Genomic DNA, 19,813 nt, shown 5'->3' with positions numbered 1-19,813 from the left:
AAACATGTTTAGCGGTGTTATCTACCGGTACCTGGTGTGTAGATACGGGAGCCACTGATCATGTCTGCAATTCATTGCAGGCACTACAACAAAAACTGCAAACGACAACGGATATTATCCTTTGTTGTCAGGTTAAAAAACCGTTGTAACTGAGGGTGTTGTAGAATGTATTGCCCTACGACAACTGTTTTGAATCCATTGTCTTTGTAGACATTTGACAACGGTTTTTATCCGTTTTTGTTTATATGCCCAAAATTTGGCTACGAAGGATACGACAACGTTTAAAATCGTTGTGGTAGATAATTTCAACAACAGAAATAAACCGTTGTTGTAGACATTTTTTACAACAGATATAAACTGTTGTGGTAGATAATATTTGACACATTTTATTTTTTTTATCGCAGTTTTAATATATTTTACAACAGATAAAACCGTTGTCTTTTATCACTTTTTACAAAAAAAAATTTCGTTGTGGTTTACCTACTTTTTACAACATTTTTAACTGTTGTCTTTAATGTTCATTAATACCAAACAACCAATCTTATTTTACTAATCAAACCACCAATACAAAACTAAATATTTACTACATTAAATCTAAAATAAACATCCATATATAATTCATCTTGTAGCCACATATACAAAAATATACAAAATGAGTTGTTACTCATCAAAATACACATGCTTTCCATTACTCTCCATATACATTAAATCACATGTTTTCCATTTGCTGTTCTCCATATGACTTTTAATTTACAAATTAGCAAGGCAAGCTATATCCTAACAAAGCTCACTTCTTGCATCAAAAAAACTCAAGCCTCACGAATTGCCCGACCTGCAAGAGAAAATTTAACAAAACTTATCAAATTCCAGAATTCCAAAAGGAGAATGTAATTAACCAATCTGTAGTGCATAGAAGGCAAAAACAAACCAAATGAAGGAAACAAAAAGAGGTGTTTTTTTAGAGAATAACAGTACATGGAATCTACTAGGAGTAGTGATACCTAGCTTAGCATAGTTTATTAAATAATTAGCACTGCATGCAGCTAACATTATTTAAGTGAACTATCATCCAAGATCAATAGAATCCATGCAAAGCGCATTACATCCATTAACATCTTGAAACAAAATATTCATGCAATTTTCTGTGCCATTTTCCAGACTGCATTACCTTTGAGACCTGGTAGGCACAATATGCTTTTCCATTTTGCAAGTAATAAGTTTCCAGGAGCTGCAAATTGATCTACAATAAATAGACCCATCACAAAAGCATAAGTGAAATAATTGAAGGAGGATGTTTGTGAGTGCATATATAGGAGAGGAAGGGGGGTGGTTTCAGCTTGACCATGGATTTACAGTGACAACTCATAAATGGATGGATTTGTTCAACTCTTAACCATGGTTAAAGAGTGCTGCTGTCAGATGGAGCCAAGTGGCTTGAGTTAGAGCTCATGGAGGTGGTGAGAGAACACTTGGCTCAAAGGGCGGGCATGCCTCCCAATACAACTTGGACTCCACCGCGCACACTTTGTGTCAGTTTAGATGCTCTGAAGAGGCGGAACCTTTCTCATGCCATTGTACTCATTTAACTCCATCTGAGGAAAAGACAAATTAAAGAAAAATCCTGTTTTTACAATTGAGATCATTTTGAAAGTTAAAAAAAATCGAGGTTGATCAGTGGATGCAAACAAGTTAATCATCTTGGAGATCCAAAGAGCAAGTCATTAAAGACATTCTCCAGGAAGGCAAATTTGAACTGTTTCAAAGCAGCATCACAATAACTCAAGGAAAATAAATAAATAAAGAGAACGCAAAAACATGTTTAGCAAGTCACAAGCTTAAAGGCGGATTCTTTTGTTCCCAAGATTGTGCATACCAAAGTTGTTGTGAACCGGACCAACCAACCAATTCAACAACCCGAAAACCGCAGCTTGAACTCACTGAACGAGTCGGGAGCATCTTACCTTTCCTATCTACCTTTTTTTCCTCTCATCCCAAACTTGTTTCTTTGTTTGCTTGGATAAGTAGGTTGCCCAATTGTAGGACTAGGAGTGTACCATGCCTTTCAATATCCTCCTATCTAACCTCACTCATATTTTCCTTTTCTTTTCCTTGCAAGATATCATATGAGAAAAAAAAAACAAATGTGCCGTAATGCAAGAGTCAAATCTGAATGGCTCAACTTCTAACCAAAATGAAGGGCCCTCACAGCTGCATGAGAAACCATGAAGCATCTACGAAACTTTTTTATATGTTCCTACAGTCAGAACAATTCTAGGAGAGTTGTCACAAATCGGCAGAAAATGCAATTGCCCATGACGTATTCAGTCAAATGAAAGATTCACCTAAATCTGTGACTTCAGCAATCCATCAATGGGCAGGTGATGCGCCAGAATCTCGTCCAACCAACACTTACCTGATAGTCCAAAGAAGAGGGCAACATCACCATCTTTGCCCATATTGTTGCTAGAGTGCAGGGAGAGAATGTTTCTTTTAGGCATTAGATAGTGCATCACACCGAACAAACCCTTATTCATCTCCCCGGCATACTGTGTGCCAAGGATGACCATTTCTTTCCTATCAAGATTAAGATCAATGCTGGTGGAGGTAGTCATGTAGTGCGTGTATCGATTACATGGAAACTGACCAGCATTGTAAATTGTGAAGTCCGGAGTACTGAAATCCTCCAGTTCTTCAGGCGTAAATTGTGAAGTCCGGAGTGCATGAACAGGGAATGATAGGCCCTTGCAAAGACAATTTGAACTTTGATTCGATGCTCGGGATCCCAGTTGAGGAATTGGTCATTCACAAATACCTTGTATCATTCAGATGGCATATTAGGATCTATGAGGAATTACATCAAACACTTGATGTGCATGTGTACCTTATCCAAAGAGTTGAGGTAATTGACAACCCTCTCCCTGTTCACCAGGAAGGTGTGCTCATCCATCTCTATGTTCGGTGAGCCTTTGCGTGAATAGTGCACATACATTTTGAGAAGGAACCATCAATGGAAGGATCATGAATTAGTTGTGTGGACTTACTTTCCCCACCAAAGCTCATTGGCAGTGGTTTCATCCTTGACGACGTGCTTGTCCCTCGGCGAACGGCCAGTCTTCGTGCCGGACAAGGTAGCCAAGGCTCCAGTCGATGTTATGAATGATCCATGTTCATGTTTTATGGCTTGCTCGTAGAGTTCTACAAGGAATTCGTGATTCTTTCAATAAGAATGAAATGTGATGATTTGAGTGATGAAGAGGAGATGAGAGCAGATACCGGGTGGGGAGAGGTTGTAGAGGACATGGGTAAACTTGAGGGCGCTGTCGCTGACGCTGATGGTCGGCGTCAAGTAGTGGTGGTGCTCGGTGGCAACCTTGGTCGCCTCCGCCTTCCTGGCCGGATCGCCCCTCAGCACCTTCGGCCCTGTCTCCCTCGTTAGCGACGCCAATGAATCACTGTGCACAGCACGATTTCATTACAAGAAACGCGGGAGAAAGATTGGATTCCACCTTCTTGTTGTCAAGAAGATGGAGATTAAATATTGACCTGATGGATTGGAGCTGGAGCTTCTGGCGCTCCTCCTTTGAGATGGTGGCAAGGCAGCGTTGCCTTGCTGTGCGCCATCCTTGATGGGGGTGGTCGGCGCCGACCTCTTCTTCTGCAGGGAGTGCAGTTCGTCGATAGTCTTCACCTTCACCACCGGCGCGCTGTCGTCGTGGCAGATCCCGTTCTCCGATTTCTCCCTCCCGTGCGTTTGGATCTTCGGCAGCCCATTGGAGAACGTCGCCGCTCACCAGGAAACGAGAAGGAGCACAACGTCATATGAGGAGAGGGAAAGATAAATGGCGGCTTAGGTTTGGGAACGCGAAAACGCGGCGCCGAAAAGAAAACAGCGAGGGAAAGGAAAACAGCGAAGGGGGGAAATGACCAAATTCAATTACAACGGTTTTTTCAAAACTGTTGTCGTAGCCGCTAAAAACGCGGATAAAGACAACTGTTTATAAAACCGTTGTAAAAAGTGTTGTCGTTTTAAAAAAAAAAGTCACTCAATGACAACAGTTTTGCTAAAATTGTTGTCTTTTATATTTAATGGGGAGTTCAAAGATAACGGTTTTGGCAAAAACCGTTGTCTTTGAGCAAATACGCAACGCTTTCTCTTAAAACCGTTGTCGTAGGGGTGTTGTCGTTTGCAGTTTTTGTTGTAGTGAGTGGTTCCAGGAAACCTGACAACTATATGAAGGGGAAATCACCGTCTACATGGGAAATGCTACAAAAGTGGCGGCTATTGCTGTTAGAGTGTATACTAAAATCCTAGTTTTTCGTATAAACATTTATTTAGAAATAAAGAATCACAATGGTCAAATACCTACATTTATTTGTTAAGTGTAGTTGTTCAATTAATTTATATTGTAGATAACATGGTGTGTGGTGTTACACACAGAAGATCATGCTATCAGTTCTTTATAAATTATAAACAGTTGCTCACGACTAAGATGGAAAGGAACAAATCATTGGAATAGTCGTAGTGTAATTAGGTATTAGTTTATCTTGACTAATAAATTATACTAGTACACTCTGAGTGTATTGAGTAGGACCATTTGAGGTTGTTTCTTTTTGTACTAACTTTATAAAAGAACAAGACCTCTGTTATTATGGAAGTGTGTGCTCTTAATCATAATATAATAACAAGCACATATATTTAATATTTATTTCTTTAATTTATCAATGGGTGAGATTTAGTTCGATAAATCAATATGCCTGATAAGTTGGGAAATAATATTACTTATAGTGTGTGTTGTTGATTATAGAAGGAAATTGTGTCCTAGAGAGTTAGGTTGATAATGTCCCCAAGAGGAGCTCATAAGGATTGTCATGTTAAACCTTGCAGGTGGACTTAGTCTAACATGACGATAAAGTTGAGTGGTACTACTCTTGGAACTAGATATTAATTAAGTGAATTATCAGTAACTCATTTAAATTAATGGACATTCGATATCTTAAACACAGGGAGACTAACACACTCATAATAAGAACGAACCCAAAATGTAATTTGGGATTGGTGCGGTAGTTCAATAATAGTTCTTTAGTGGAATGAATTATTATTGATGAAATTAAGTAATGTGTTCGGGGTGAACACAGGATGCTTAATTTCATCGGGAGACCAAAATCAATTCCTCCTCTCGGTCCCTATCGTAGCCTCTTAATTATAGAGTACTATACCTACTTATACCCACCTTCTTACCCATCCTATAGGGGCCGGCCAAGCTAGCTTGGAATCCAAGCTAGGGCCGGCCAAAGGCATGGTTCATGGGTTCATGAGGTGGCCGGCCCTAGCTTGAACCCAAGCTTAGGTGGCCGGCCCTATTAAAATAAAAGATAATTTTATTTTTAAAATTTTTTTTATGTGGATTCCATGGTTTTAAAAGAGAGTTTAAAATTTAAATATTTCCTTTTATAGCTTTCTACAAAAGATTTGAAATCTTTCCTTATTTGTAGATTGAAAGGTAGATTTTAATTTTGAGAAAAAATTTCTTTTTTAACCATGTTCATGATTTAAAAGAGAGTTTAAAAATTAAATATTCTCTTTATTAGTTTCTACAAAAGATTAAGAAAAGATTTGATATCTTTCATTATTTGTAGATTAAAAGGGGATTTTAATTTTTAGAGATAACTTTCCTTTTTAGAAATCATCCACATGTTTAAAAGAAAGATTTTAATTTATAAAATTTCCTTTTTACAAATCACTATGAAGGAAAAAATTATTGGAGAAATTTTTATAAATTTCTGGAAACAAATTAGGAAGTTTTAATTCTTGTGTGAATTAAATTTTCCTTGATTGGGATTAGAATAGTGGCCGACCATATGGTTTGAAAAAAGGAAATTGATTTTAAATCAATTAAATTTTCTTTTTCATGACAAAGGAATTAAGGAAGTTTTTATTAAAATTTCCTTATTTGCCAAGACCAAGGAATATAAAAGAGGGGGTAGAAGTGCCTTCATGGGTGATAACCTCTATTCTATTTTTCTCCTCTCTTTTCCTCCTTGGGTGTGGCCGGCCCCTCCTCTTTCTCTCTTCCCTTTCTTGTGGCCGAAACCTCTTCATTGGTGGAGTTGTTTTGGTGGTCGGATCAAGCAAGGAGAAGAAGGAGAGAAAGGAAGCCTAGTCTCTAGCATCCCTTGGAGCATTGGTGGTGGCCGAACCTATCCATCAAGAAGGACTCTTGGTGGCTGAAACCTAGAAGGAAGAAGAAGGTGCTTGGTGGTTCTCATCTCGGAAGATCGTTGCCCACACAACGTCCAAGGTTAGAAGAGGAATATGGTAGAAGATCAAGAGGTCATTAAAGTTCACAAAGAAAGATATTACTAGTATTTATTTTCCGTATCATGCTAGTTTATTTTTCTTTTTATGAATTCCAAACACAAGAGGCATTAGATCTAGTTTTTTGAATTAGTTTTTCGAGTTTGTGTTTTCTTCTTTTTCGAATTTGTGATTCGATTGTTCTTTTTGGTTAACCTAGAGTTATTTAAGGAAATTAAATATTAGCTTTCCTTAAAAGACTTTGTTTAGGCGGTGGTGGTTGCTCCCATATCCAAGAAGGTCATGTGCCTCGCCATGGAGTCCTGGAAACTAATTTTGGAAATTAATATTTAATAGAATTAATAACATAGGTGGATTTGAATCAATAGTGTTAAGTTATGCTTGCGATTCAAATCTAAACCATTAAGAACAGATAAGTTAAATTTGGAATCAATGATGTTAAGTTTCATCTGCAATTCCTAATTTAACTTCTAAAGAACACAATAGGTTATTTAAGGAAAGGTTCGACACTTATGCAAAAATTTTTGTACAGTGGAACCGGTACGTTTTCCTAGGACTAACCAATAGTTGCAGTGGGAGATGTTTATTTATCCTTTGATAGAATAAAACATTGATTTTGAGAAATTATCTTTATGTACCAAGTTTTAGAAAGAACTTGATTTCTATTTCCAAACTATTTATGGATGGATATTCTGTTTCTTTTGATGACAAAGTAGTTGTCAAGAAAAATAGGATAGCTATCTATTCTGGTACATTGCTTAGCAATTTGTATACTCTAAATCCACTAACTCCCACGATGCAACAAATGGAAATTAATAATACATCTTCTAATTCAAATAAGAGAAAGCAGCCTTCGGAAATGAACAAAACATATCTTTGGCATCTAAGGCTAGGTCATATTAACTTGAGTAGGATTCAAAAGTTAATAGCCAATAGACTTTTGGGTTCATTGGTGGTGGAAAACTTTCCGACCTGCGAGTCTTGCTTGGAAGGAAAAATGATCAAAAGACCTTTTAAGGCTAAGGGGTATAGAGCCAAAGATGTATTGGAATTGGTTCATTCTGATTTGTGTGGGGCTATGACTATCCAGGCAAGAGGTGGTTTCAAATATTTTGTCTCTTTTATAGATGACTATTCAAGATATGGGTACATTTACTTGATACACCGCAAGTCTGAGTGCTTTGATAAGTTCAAAGAATACAAGGCTGATGTGGAGAAACGTCATGGTAAAAGTATCAAGACACTACGGTCTGATCGTGGTGGTGAGTACCTCTTAGGAGAGTTTAGGAGTTACTTGTCAGAGGTCGGGATTCAATCCCAACCGTCTACACTTGGTATACCCCAACAGAATGGTGTGGCAGAACGAAGGAATATGACTTTTATGGAAATGGTTAGATCAATGATGAGTTATTCAAAATTACCAAATTCATGTTGGGGATATGCTTTGGAAACGACAGTGTACATTCTGAACTTAGTACCTTCTAAGTCAGTACCCTCTACTCCCACAGAATTGTGGAATGGGCATAAGCCTAGTCTGAAGCATATTCAGATTTGGGGTAGTCCAACACATGTACTGAAGGGAGACACTGATAAGGGGGTTATCCTTAAGGAATGAAAGATGATTTATTTTATAGTCCTAAAGATCATAAGGTCATTGTTAGCACCAATGTCCGATTTTTAGAAGAGGACTATATAATGAACCACAAGCCCATGAGTAAAATTATTCTTGAAGAAATAAGAGAAGACACGTCTACTTTCGTACCAACGGTACAAGATGAGATACCATAAGAAACTGTAACACGTGTCACAAATGATGCACAATTACAAGCTGTGCTACGTCGTATTGGGAGGGTTGTTTGGCAACCTGATAGATTCATGTTTTTGGGAGATTCTTTGAACTTGATCCCTGGTGAACATGAACCTGATCCCTGCACATATGATAAAGCACTCTAAGATAAAGATGCAGCATCTTAGCAAAGTGCACTGAACTCTGAAATAGAATCTATGTATTCTAATCATGTCTGGGAGCTTGTAGAACCGCCAAATGGTGTAAAAGCCATTGGGTGTAAATGGGTCTATAAAAGAGAAAGAGGGGCAGATGGGAAGGTGGAAACCTTCAAAATAAGGCTTGTTGCAAAAGGGCATACTCAGAAAGAGGGAATCGATTATGAGGAAAACTTTTCGTCGATAGCCATGCTTAAGTCTATCCGGATTCTTTTATCCATTACCGCTTATATAGATTATGAGATTTGACAAATGGATTTCAAGATAGCTTTCCTTAATGGAAGTCTTGAAGAAAACATCCATATGAAGCAAACAAAGAGATTCATTGCAAAGGGCAAAGAGCATCTTGTATATAAGCTCAATCGGTCTATTTATGGACTGAAGCAAGCTTCGAGATATTGGAACATCCGATTTAATGAAGTGATCTAGTCTTATGGATTCATTCAATGTCCAGATGAGTCTTGTGTATACAATAAGAGTGACGAAAATGTGGTGGTATTTCTTGTACTATACATAAATGATATTTTGCTCATTGGCAATAATGCCAAAGTGTTGTCAGATGTAAGTGTATAGTTTTCCAAGCAGTTTGATATGAAGGACTTGGGAGAATGTGGACATATTCTTGGGATCAAAGTAATAAGGGATCGCAAGAAAATGATGTTGTGCTTATCCCAAGCTTCGTACATCGATACTATCCTAGCTTATTTTAGCATGCAAAACTCCAAGAAAGGTTTTCTACCTTTTCGGCATGGAGTACCTTTATCTAAAGAGATGTGTCCTAAAACATCAAAGGAGATAGAGGACATGAAGGCAGTTCCTTATGCTTCGGCTATAGGAAGCCTAATGTATGCAATGCTATGTACGAGACCGGATATCTGTTTTACCATGGACATGGTTAGCAGATATCAAAGTAATCCAGGACAGGGATATTGGACTACCGTAAAGCATATATTAAAGTACCTGAGAAGGACTAGAGATTATATGTTGGTTTATCAGGCAGATGATTTGCTCCCTGTGGGTTACACAGATTCGGACTTCCAATCAGATAGGGATAATAGTACGTCAACCTCAAGGTATGTGTTTACTTTGGGAGGTGGAGCCATAACATGGAGGAGTGTTAAGCAGAAATGTGTTTCAGACTCCACCATGGAAGCTGAGTATGTGGCAACCTCTGAGGCAACCAAAGAAGCTGTATGGCACAGAAACTTCTTGATGGACTTAGATGTGATTCCTGGTTTGCACAAAATTATCACAATTTATTGTGATAATAGTGGTGCAGTAGCAAACTCAAAGGAACCATGAGCCCATAAGGCAAGTAAACACATTGAGCATAAGTACCACCTGATATGAGACATCGTAAAGCAAAGAGAAGTTGTTGTCACCAAGATTGCATCAGAAGATAACCTGGTAGATCCTTTCACTAAGGCCCTTCCGGCGAGAGCTTTTGATGGGCATGTTGAGGGGATGAGAATAAGATGTATGGCAGTATATATGACAACATAGTCTTTTAATAATAGTGGTCCAGTAGCAGAAATACGTTTCGGACTCCACCATGGAAGATGAGTATGTGGCAACCTCTGAGGCAGCTAAAGAAGTTGTATGACTCAAAAACTTCTTGATGGACTTAGATGTGATTCCTGGTTTACCCAAAATTATCACAATTTATTGTGATAATAGTGGTGCAGTAGCAAACTCAAAGGAACCATGAGCCCATAAGGCAAGTAAACACATTGAGCGTAAGTACCACCTGATATGAGACATCGTAAAGCGAAGAGATTTATTGTCACCAAGATTGCATCAGAAGATAACCTAGCAGATCCTTTCACTAAGGCCCTTCAAGAGAGAGCTTTTGATGGCCATATTAAGGGGATGGGAATCAGATGTATGACAGTATATATGATAGCATAGTCTTTTAGTATAAGTGGGAGATTGTTAGGATGTATACTAAAAGCCTAAGTTTTTTGAATGAATATTTATTTTAAAATGAGAATCACATTGGTCAAATGTCTACATTTAGTAAAATGCAGTTGTCCATTTAATTTATATTGTAGATAACATGGTGTGTGGTGTCATATAGAAGATCATGTTATCAATTCCTTATAAATTATAAATAGTAGCTCACAACCAAGATGGATTGGGACAAACCATTGGAATGGTTGTAGTGTAATTTGGTACTAGTTTATCTTGACTATAAAATTACACTAGTATACTATGTTTGTATTGAGCAGGACCATTTGAGGTTGTTCTTTTTATACTGACTGCATAAAAGAACATAACCTCTGTTATTATGGATGTGCCTACTCTTAATCCCGATATAATAACAAGCACATATATTTAGTATTTATTTCTTTAATTTATCAATGGGTGAGATTTATTCATTAAATCAATAGGCCCGATAAGTTGGGAAATAATATTATTTATATGGTGTGTTGTTGATTATAGAAGGAAACTGTGTCCTAGTTATCTAGGTTGATGATGTCCCCTTGAGGAGCTCATAAGGATTGTCATTTAAACTCTGCAGGTGAACTTAGTCTGACATGACAATGAAGTTTAGTGGTACTTCTCATGGAGCTAGATATTAATTAAGTGAGTTGTCAGTAACTCATTTAATTAATGGACATTCGATATCTTAAACACAGGGAGATTAATGCACTCATGATAAGAAGGAGCCCATAATCTAATATGAGATTGGTGTGGTAGTTCAATAATGACTCTTTAATGGTATGAGTTATTATTGATGAACTTGAGTTGGGTGTTCGGGTCAAACACAGGAAGCTCAAGTTCATTAGAAGGTCAAAACCAATTCCTCCTCTAGGTCCCTGTTGTAGCCTCTTATTAAAAGCCTTTTTATCCACCCAAAGCCCAGCTTCTTACCCAAGCTAGGGGCCGGCCACATCCTTGCTAGGTGCCCAAGCAAGGGGCCGGCTAAGCCCATCTTGGTGTCCAAGATGTGGCCGACCAAGCCTTGCTTGGTGACCAAGCAAGGGGCCGATCACTAAAGAAATAAAAAGAGAGATTTTAATTTTTGTTAAAATCTTTCCTTTTATAGCAATCTACAAAGGATTAAAAGAGTGATTTTAATTTTAAAATCTTTCTTTTTTTTGAAGTCATCCACATGTTTTTAAAAGAGAGTTTTAAATTTTAAAATCTTTCATTTTTGTTGCCATCTATATTGGTTTAAAAAGAGAGATTTTAATTTTGATAAAACTTCCTTTTTTTGTAACCATGATTTAGAAGATAAGTTTAATTTTAAACTTTCCTTTTGTAGGCATCACAATAGGAAATTTAAAAGAGAGATATTTTAATTATTATTAGAATTTCTTTTTTTGCGATGACCAAGGATTATAAAAGAGAGGTAGAGGGTGTCGTATGGAAATAACGAATAACACATAACACATCTCCATATTTCTCTTGTTCCCTTAGGGCCGAAACCTAAGCATTCCCTCTTCTCTTTTCCTTGGTGGTCGTCCCTTCTCTCTTTCTCTTCTCTCTTTGTTTTCTTCTCTTAAGGCCGGCGGCACATCAAGCTCCATCTTCTTATGGCCAGTTTGCTTGGAGGGGAAGAAGAAGAGAAGGAAGTTTCCTATTTTGGCATTCCTTGGGTGGCCGAAACTTGTAGGCAAAGAAGAAGGTTCGGGTGGATTTTATCTTGATAGATCGTCGCCCACATGACATCCAAGAGGAGGAGACGAATACAACAAAAGATCAAGAAGTCTTTAGCTACAAAGAAAGGTATAACTAATTATTTGTTTCCGCTGCATAATTAGTTTGTGTTCTTTGTATGGATCCTAAAATACCAACACAAGAGGCTATCGATTTTATGTTTCGATTGTGTGTTTCTATTGTGGTCTCTATAGTTAAACCTAAGGTTACTGTAAGAAGTTTAAATATTCAATTTCTTTGAAAGGCTTTGTCTAGGAAGTGGTGGATGATCCCATACCTAAGAAGGCCGAGTGCCTCGCCATGTTTAACGTGGAAGCCAATCTTTGAAATAAATATTTAATCAACTTCTGTAATATGGTTTGACTTCTGAAGAACACATGGGTTGAACTTGGAGTAAAAATCTTAAGTTCCGTTTCCAATCCAAGTTTAACTTCTGAAGAACAACTTGGATTAAAAATGTTAAGTTTCGTTTGCAATTCAAGTTTAACTTCTGTAGAGCACATGGGCTGCTAGGAAAAGTTCTGTGCTTGTACAATTTTTTGTACAGGGGAAACAGAATGGAATTCCGAGTAGCACCCAACAATTAGTATTAGAGCTAGTTTTCTGCCTCTGTGTGTTTGGTTTTCAGTTAAATTATGGACTTTTCATACATAAATTTAGGCAGGATAATAGTAGGATGTGCAAATAGATTAACTCAGTGGTTGTAGGCATCCTAGTTCCAACTATTATGGCACTATTGTGTTTGTGTGTGATTGGACCCTCGGTCATGTCGAGGGCATTTTATGTGTGTGCATGATTGTAATTATTAAATACAGCAGGAGTTGTATTAGTTTTTTGGATTTTACATTCTGTTCGATCTAGATTACATGTACATTCCCTTGTAGAATATAGGTTCAATAAATGTAAAATTTTATTTTGTCATGGATCGTATCCTTGCAAGGCGTGGTGCTGTTTGAGGACCAGAGGTGCAGTGGAAAAGAAAGCAAGATAGACACGATGACATGTCCCGTTGGCGGTGGCTAGGGTTAGTGGCACACGGAGGACAGACTTATATCAGTCGACTGCCGAAAACACCAATTGACTGCCCTTATTGAAATAACCACATAGAACCATTTTGTGTTAGATAAACACTGTTACCAATCGACTGGTAACTGCATCAGTCGACTAGTACACTATTTTTAGCTCAAATAACATTTTTGATCCAACTTTAGAAATACGTCAAATATTTTACGGACATCCAAAAATTTCCAAATTTTATGGAGAGGTATGTTTTACCCATTTCTACTTGGAAAAAATATATTAAAAAATATATCTATCACAGATCCCAAGATTGACACAAAACCCAAAACTATCTAAATGATTCAATTGAACCTTGACTAAAGTCCTAGTTTTGTCTTCCTCTTGATATATTTGCCCATACTAAACTACAATGCATCCCTAGCTTTGGTTTATATGACATCTATACATCTAAAACTAATTATCATGCAATATGACCCTAATGTCATATTTTTAAGCATGAAACACAACCCAATTGTGCCAAATCCATAAGTTTGAGACTCAAGTCCGTCTCCAAAATCTCTTGGCACATTCTATGACCCATCTAGAACCCCAAGTAATACCTACTTGAGATCCATTTGCCATGGGTCTCAAATTGACTCTTTAAGCTCCCCTAGAGCTCTTAACCTTAGCCACCTCTGTAGGTGACTCAATCATAATTACTAGGCCACATCGGTGCACCTCCGATGACACTTGGCCTACAGACTTAACCTTTTTAACCTTAGACACTTTGTCCTTGGTTAAATTATCCTTACCTTTAAATGGCTTCCCCTTACCATTTCTTGACTTCTCCTTGTTATAGTCATATGCTACCCTAGCATGAGACTTTCCCTTAGTCTTGGAGACCTTAGATCAGTATCCAAAACCCGATCTATTATTGTTGGGTCTTTGACTACTCAACACTATATCTAACCCCTTAGATCTAACATTGAATATCTCTAGGGTTTTCTCCAAATGATCAAGCTTTTCCTTCAAAGCTTGATTTTCCCTTTCTAGGTTCTTAAACCTAGAATCAACATGTCCACCTTGGACATTCCTAGACCTACCCATTCTAGGCATGTGTCTCTCTTTCTTGGGATTAATGCCTTTGTTTTCCTTAGGTATATCGTTTCTAGGTTTATCATGCATAGATCTCCTAGGGTTATGATTTACATTGACCCTATTTCTATCATGATATTTAAAGCCAAATTTTTTCATGCTACATAATGATAATCATTATTTTTCCTAGCATGCATGGGAACATAAGAATTTGAATGATAATTCAAGTTAGGGTATACCTCCCTTACCCTTGAAGCTCCCCCTTTACTTGAATTTTTCTTCTTCTTCTCCCATTTCTTCAATTGCGCAAGCTTCTTGATCTCTCGTTTCTTGGGGCATTTGGAGTGGTAGTGACCCTTCTCCCCACACGTGAAGCATATGATGCGCAATCTCCTTCTTAGGGTTTCTTCATTCCTACAACCCTTGTTAGTATTTAAATTAATTTGAATGGGTTTAGGAGTTAACTTCTTCTTACCCAACGGGCACCTACTCTTGTAGTGTCCCTTCTCATTGCACCCGAAGTAAGTGATGTGATCCTTTGACTTCACTTCGATGGAGATGCTCACTAGGTTGACTTCCAAGACTTCTTCTTCTTCTTCACTTGTCTTGGATTCTTTTTCAATCCTTGAGGATGTTGATGATACTTCCTCATCTTTCTTCTCCTCGAATGTGACCGAATTCACTTCCTCTTCCTCTTTTGATGTTGAATTGGTCTCCACATCCGATTGGTCCTTCTCCTCCTCTTTGGACCACTTCATCTCACTCTTGGATTACAATGAGCACTAGAGAACTTGTTGACTACTAATTAGGGCTACCCACCACTAATTTCGTCAACCTTAACCAAGCTCCAAAATTTTGGTTATATAGGCCACAGGTTGGAAAACCCCGCCTACCAGTCGACTGCCACTTCCATCAGTCGTCTGTCCTCTGTGAAAATTCGATCGTTACAGCCCAACGGTTCGATACCAGTCGACTGGTAAAAATATCAGTCAATTGTTCTACACTGGTCGAGCGAATATAAGCATTTTATTCGCTCCCAGTCGACTGATGAAAGTGCTAGTCGACTAGTACCCCGAGTACATTCTCTCAGCACTCGGACCCTCACCCTTATGACTTACTTGACACTTTCTTGCAACCTTGATTTATTGCCTTCAAGCATACTTCCTTTGTCTCTCGTCCCTCAGATGCATCTAAGCCTGCAGCTCGTCCCAATGTCATCCTTCGCGTATTCCTCGAAGTCGCTTCCTTCAGCCCTTGTCCTTGCTGCCTTATCTATGATCCCTCAGATGCTCCATCCTGTTGGTTAGTCCTAGGAAAATGTACCGGTTTCATTGTACAAATTTTTTTTGTACAAGTGTCGAACCTTTCCTTAAATAACCTATTGTGTTCTTTAGAAGTTAAATTAGGAATCGCATACGAAACTTAACATCATTGATTTCAAATTTAACTTATCTATTCTTAATGGTTTAGATTTGAATCGCAAGCGGAACTTAACACTATTGATTCAAATCTACCTATGTTATTAATTTCATTAAATATTAAATTCTAAAATTGGCTTCCAGGACTGCATGGTGAGGCACATGACCTTCTTGGATATGGGAGCAACCACCACCGCCTAGTCAAAGCCTTTTAAGGAAAGCTAATATTTAATTTCCTTAAATAACTCTAGGTTAACCAAAAGGAACAATCAAATCACAAATTCGAAAAAGAAGAAAACAGAAACTCGAAAACTAAATTCGATAAACTAGATCTAATTGCCTCTTGTATTTAGAATTCTTACAAAGAAAATAACTAGTATGATGCGGAAGAAAATGACTAATTATACCTTTTCTTTGTAAGATAATGACCTCGAGATCTTCTGCCGTATTCCTCGCCTCGCCTTGGACGTCGTGTGGGTGACGATCCTCCAAGATGAACACCACCCAAAAGAGCTTCTCCTCCTTGTAATATTCGGCCACCACCACCACAATAGAAAAGAGAGAAAAGGGAGAAGAGAGGGAGAGAGGGGCCGACCACCAAGAGAGTCTCCAAGCCAAAGAATAAGAGTTGTGTCTCATGAAGCCCCCTCACCCCTTCTTTTATATTACTTGCCCAAGGCAAATAAGGAAAAACTTTTTACAAAAAATAAAATCATCCAAGAGTTTTTCCTTTTTCCTTTTTATTTTTCCTTTTCTTTCCTCTTGATTGAATCAATCACCAATTTTAATTTTGTGATGATTTTAAATAATTTATGATGGTCGGCCACCTCATCAAGGGGAAAAAGGAAATATATTTTTTTATAAAATTTTACAAGAAAACTCTTATAAAATTTTACAAGCTTTTTTTCCTAAAGTAAGAGTTAAAAAAGGAAAGTTCTAAACCATGTTTTAAAATTTAAAATTTCTCTTATAAAATTTCTTTTTTTAACATGATGATAGAAAATTTTAATTTTAAAACTTATCTTCCTTTTTTCTCTAAACCATGAGGATGGTTAAAAAAGGAAAGTTTTAAAACTTTTAAAATTCTCTATTAAAACATGTGGCCTAATTCAAATAAGGAAAGTTTTGAAAATTAAAATTTCTCTTTTAAACATATAGTTTTCTACAAAGAGAAGATTTTAAAAATTCAAAACAACCCTCCTATTTGAATTAATCTTGGCCGGCCCCTACAAGCTTGGTCACCAAGCAATAGGGACGACCCCTATAAGAGGATGTGGCCGGCCATTGCTTGGTCACCAAGCAATGGTCCGGCCCCCTTCTTGGACACCAAGAAGAGCCTTACATTTGGATGGACTTGAGGCTATAATGAGGCTACGACAGGGACCTAGAGGAGAAATTGGTTTTGGCCTTCCGATGAGCTTGAGTATCCCGTGCTCGCCCCGAACATACAACTCAAGTTCATCGATAATAACTCATTCCACTAGAGAGTTATTACCGCACTACCGCACCAATCCCAAATTACATTATGGGCTCTTTCTTATTATGAGCGTGTTAGTCTCCCTGTGTTTAAGATTACGAATGCCCACTAATTAAGTAAGTTACTGACAACTTACTTAATTAATATCTAGCTCCAAGAGTAGTACCACTCAACTTCATTGTCATGTCGGACTAAGTCCACCTGCAAGGTTTAACATGACAATCCTTATGAGCTCCTCTTGGGGACATTCTCAACCTAGAAAACTAGGACACAGATTCCTTCTATAATCAACAACACACACTATAAGTAACATCATTTCCGAACTTATCGGGCATATTGATTTATCGAGCTAAACCTCACCCTTTGATAAGTCAAAGAAATAAATATTAAATATATGTGCTTGTTATTATATTAGGATTAAGAACACACACTTCCATAATAACTAAGGTCTAGTTCTTTTATTAAGTCAGTACAAAAAGAACTTACCTAAATGGTCCTACTCAATACACTTAGAGTTTACTAGTGTAATTTATTAATCAAGATAAACTAATACTTAATTACACTACGACTATTCCGATGGTTTGTTCCTTTCCATCTTAGTCGTGAGCAACTGTTTATAATTTATAAAGAACCGATAACATGATCTTCCGAGTGTGACACAACACTCCATGTTATCTACTATATAAATTAATTGAACAATTATATTTAACAAATAAATGTAGATATTGACCAAATATGATTCTTTTATTTCAAAATAAATGTTTACAAAAGCTAGGCTTTTAGTATACACTCCAACACATCCTTCACCAGACCTGAAGCCATCAAGCTGAGTCATATGTGTATCCTATAAACCTGCATAACTCAAATACATATATTAAATACAAGAGTTAATCTAACTTAAACCCTTTACCCAAACATCAAAACACATGGTCGCACGAATCATTGGGATTACTCCAATAGAGCGACACTCCCATTCGGGATGCATGGAAAGGGAAAGTGCTAAGGAATGGTGATTTGCTGGAGCGAATCAATCAACAGTTCTCTTGAGGGATCTTGGACGACCCTTTGCCAAAGCACTACACCCCACTGACGATTGATGAGTACAATGGAACGACCAATCCGGACGACCATTTGGCCAAGTTTAATAACACGGCCACACTTCATCAGTATACTGACTAGGTGAAATGTCGGGTCTTCCTCATGACCCTCTCCAGATCGGCACAATGCTTATTCAAGAGACTGCTGAGCAAGTCAATTCATACCTACAAAGACTTCCTAGCGGCATTCTTACATCTCTTTGTTAATAGTCGCCGCTACCAGAAGACGAGCATCAATTTATTCACTCTAAAGCAGGGGCCCAAGGAAGCTTTGAGGGCCCACATCATGCACTTCCACCAGGTGGCCATGGATATTCCATCGATCTCCTCTGAAATGTTGGTGAACACGTTCGCTCAGGGGCTCACCGAAGGGGAGTTCTTCCGATAACTCATCTGGAAGCCGCCAAAGGACTTTGACCACCTTCTCAAGAGGGACACAGACTACATAAACGTGGAAGGAGCCCAAGCGATGAGAAGAAAGGAGGCTCCTGCCGAGTCCGCAGTAGCGTTTGAGTGGCGACCACCGAGCAACCATCAACCACCCAAGGGGCCCTGAGCAGGAGGAGCACAGCAACACCAAGAACCTAGTACACATGCCATGCAACATGCGGTAGCCGGTCGCCCAAACGCTGTGAAAGGAAAGTCATGGATGCCAATGTTCTGCTCTTTCCACCAGTCGGTGACACGCAACAAGTGCGACTACTATGACCTAAAGCCAATCATGAGTAGGCCAGCTCCACGAGGATATCACCATCGATCACTATCACTCAATCGACACCATAGGCACTGATCAGCTAGGAGAAGTGATGAAGAAAGAACAATGGCCGAACCACGCCATCGTCAGTCCTAAAGAAGAAACAACACGAGTCTTGCCCGAGCTTCTACTGACGGAACCAGCCCTCAGCTTGAGAAGAAGAGAAAAGAAACAATGCCACTCGAGGAGAGATCGGAATGATCGCTAGTGGGCCGACCAACGGTGATTCCAACCGAGCGAGGAAGTCACATGCTCGGCGACTAGAGATACATGTTGTTGGGTGTAGCAAGGAGAAGGTTGGAGGACCTGAGATTAGGTTTGGCCCTGAGACTTAGAGGGAGTGGAGAGCGCTCATGATGACGCCCTGATAATCCGAGCGACAATTTCTAATTACACTATTCACCAAACTTTTGTTGACACATGCAGCTTGGTGAATATAATATTCAAGAAGGCATTCAATCAACTGCAAATCGACCGAAGTGAACTGCAGCCCATGATGACCCCACTCTATAGGTTCATAGGAAATGAAGTATTGCCAATCGACTAGGCTCGACTAGTGATATCGCTCGGAGAGGAGTCGCTCAATAGGATGAGGACCACCAACTTCATTGTGGTGGACGCGTCGTTCGCCTATAATGTTATATTGGGCCCACCGACCCTTAACGAGTTCTGAGCAGTGGTCTCCACTTTCTACCAGGAAATCAAATTTTCGGTGGACAACGAGGTGGATGAAGTCAAAGGTGACTAGTTGGTCACTCGGCGATGCTACGTCGAGATGGTCAAGTTCGAAGCAAGAGCTGCGTGTAAGACCTTGTGCCTAGAAGTGAACACCATCAGGGAGGAACCTCCCCCACTGGTCTACAAGAAAAAGGAGGAAGTCCATATTCATTCCAGCCGAGCGGGAGTCACAAGTTTCATCGCTGCCGACCTGACAGGGGAGAAGAAGGCAAAGCTGGTCACCTGCCTTAGGCGAAATCACGATGTGTTTGC

General features: G+C 38.7%; 1 pseudogene; it reads right to left on the bottom strand.

Moving 5' to 3' along the window:
- Positions 1-2,342: 2,342 nt before the first annotated feature.
- On the bottom strand, positions 2,343-18,604 carry LOC122004614 (annotated as a pseudogene).
- Between the last annotated feature and the right edge of the window lie 1,209 nt (positions 18,605-19,813).

The sequence above is a fragment of the Zingiber officinale genome, chromosome 7B, assembly GCF_018446385.1.
Source record: "Zingiber officinale cultivar Zhangliang chromosome 7B, Zo_v1.1, whole genome shotgun sequence".
In the NCBI taxonomy this organism is placed as follows: domain Eukaryota; kingdom Viridiplantae; phylum Streptophyta; class Magnoliopsida; order Zingiberales; family Zingiberaceae; genus Zingiber; species Zingiber officinale.
This window is presented reverse-complemented; position numbering and strand designations above follow the sequence as displayed.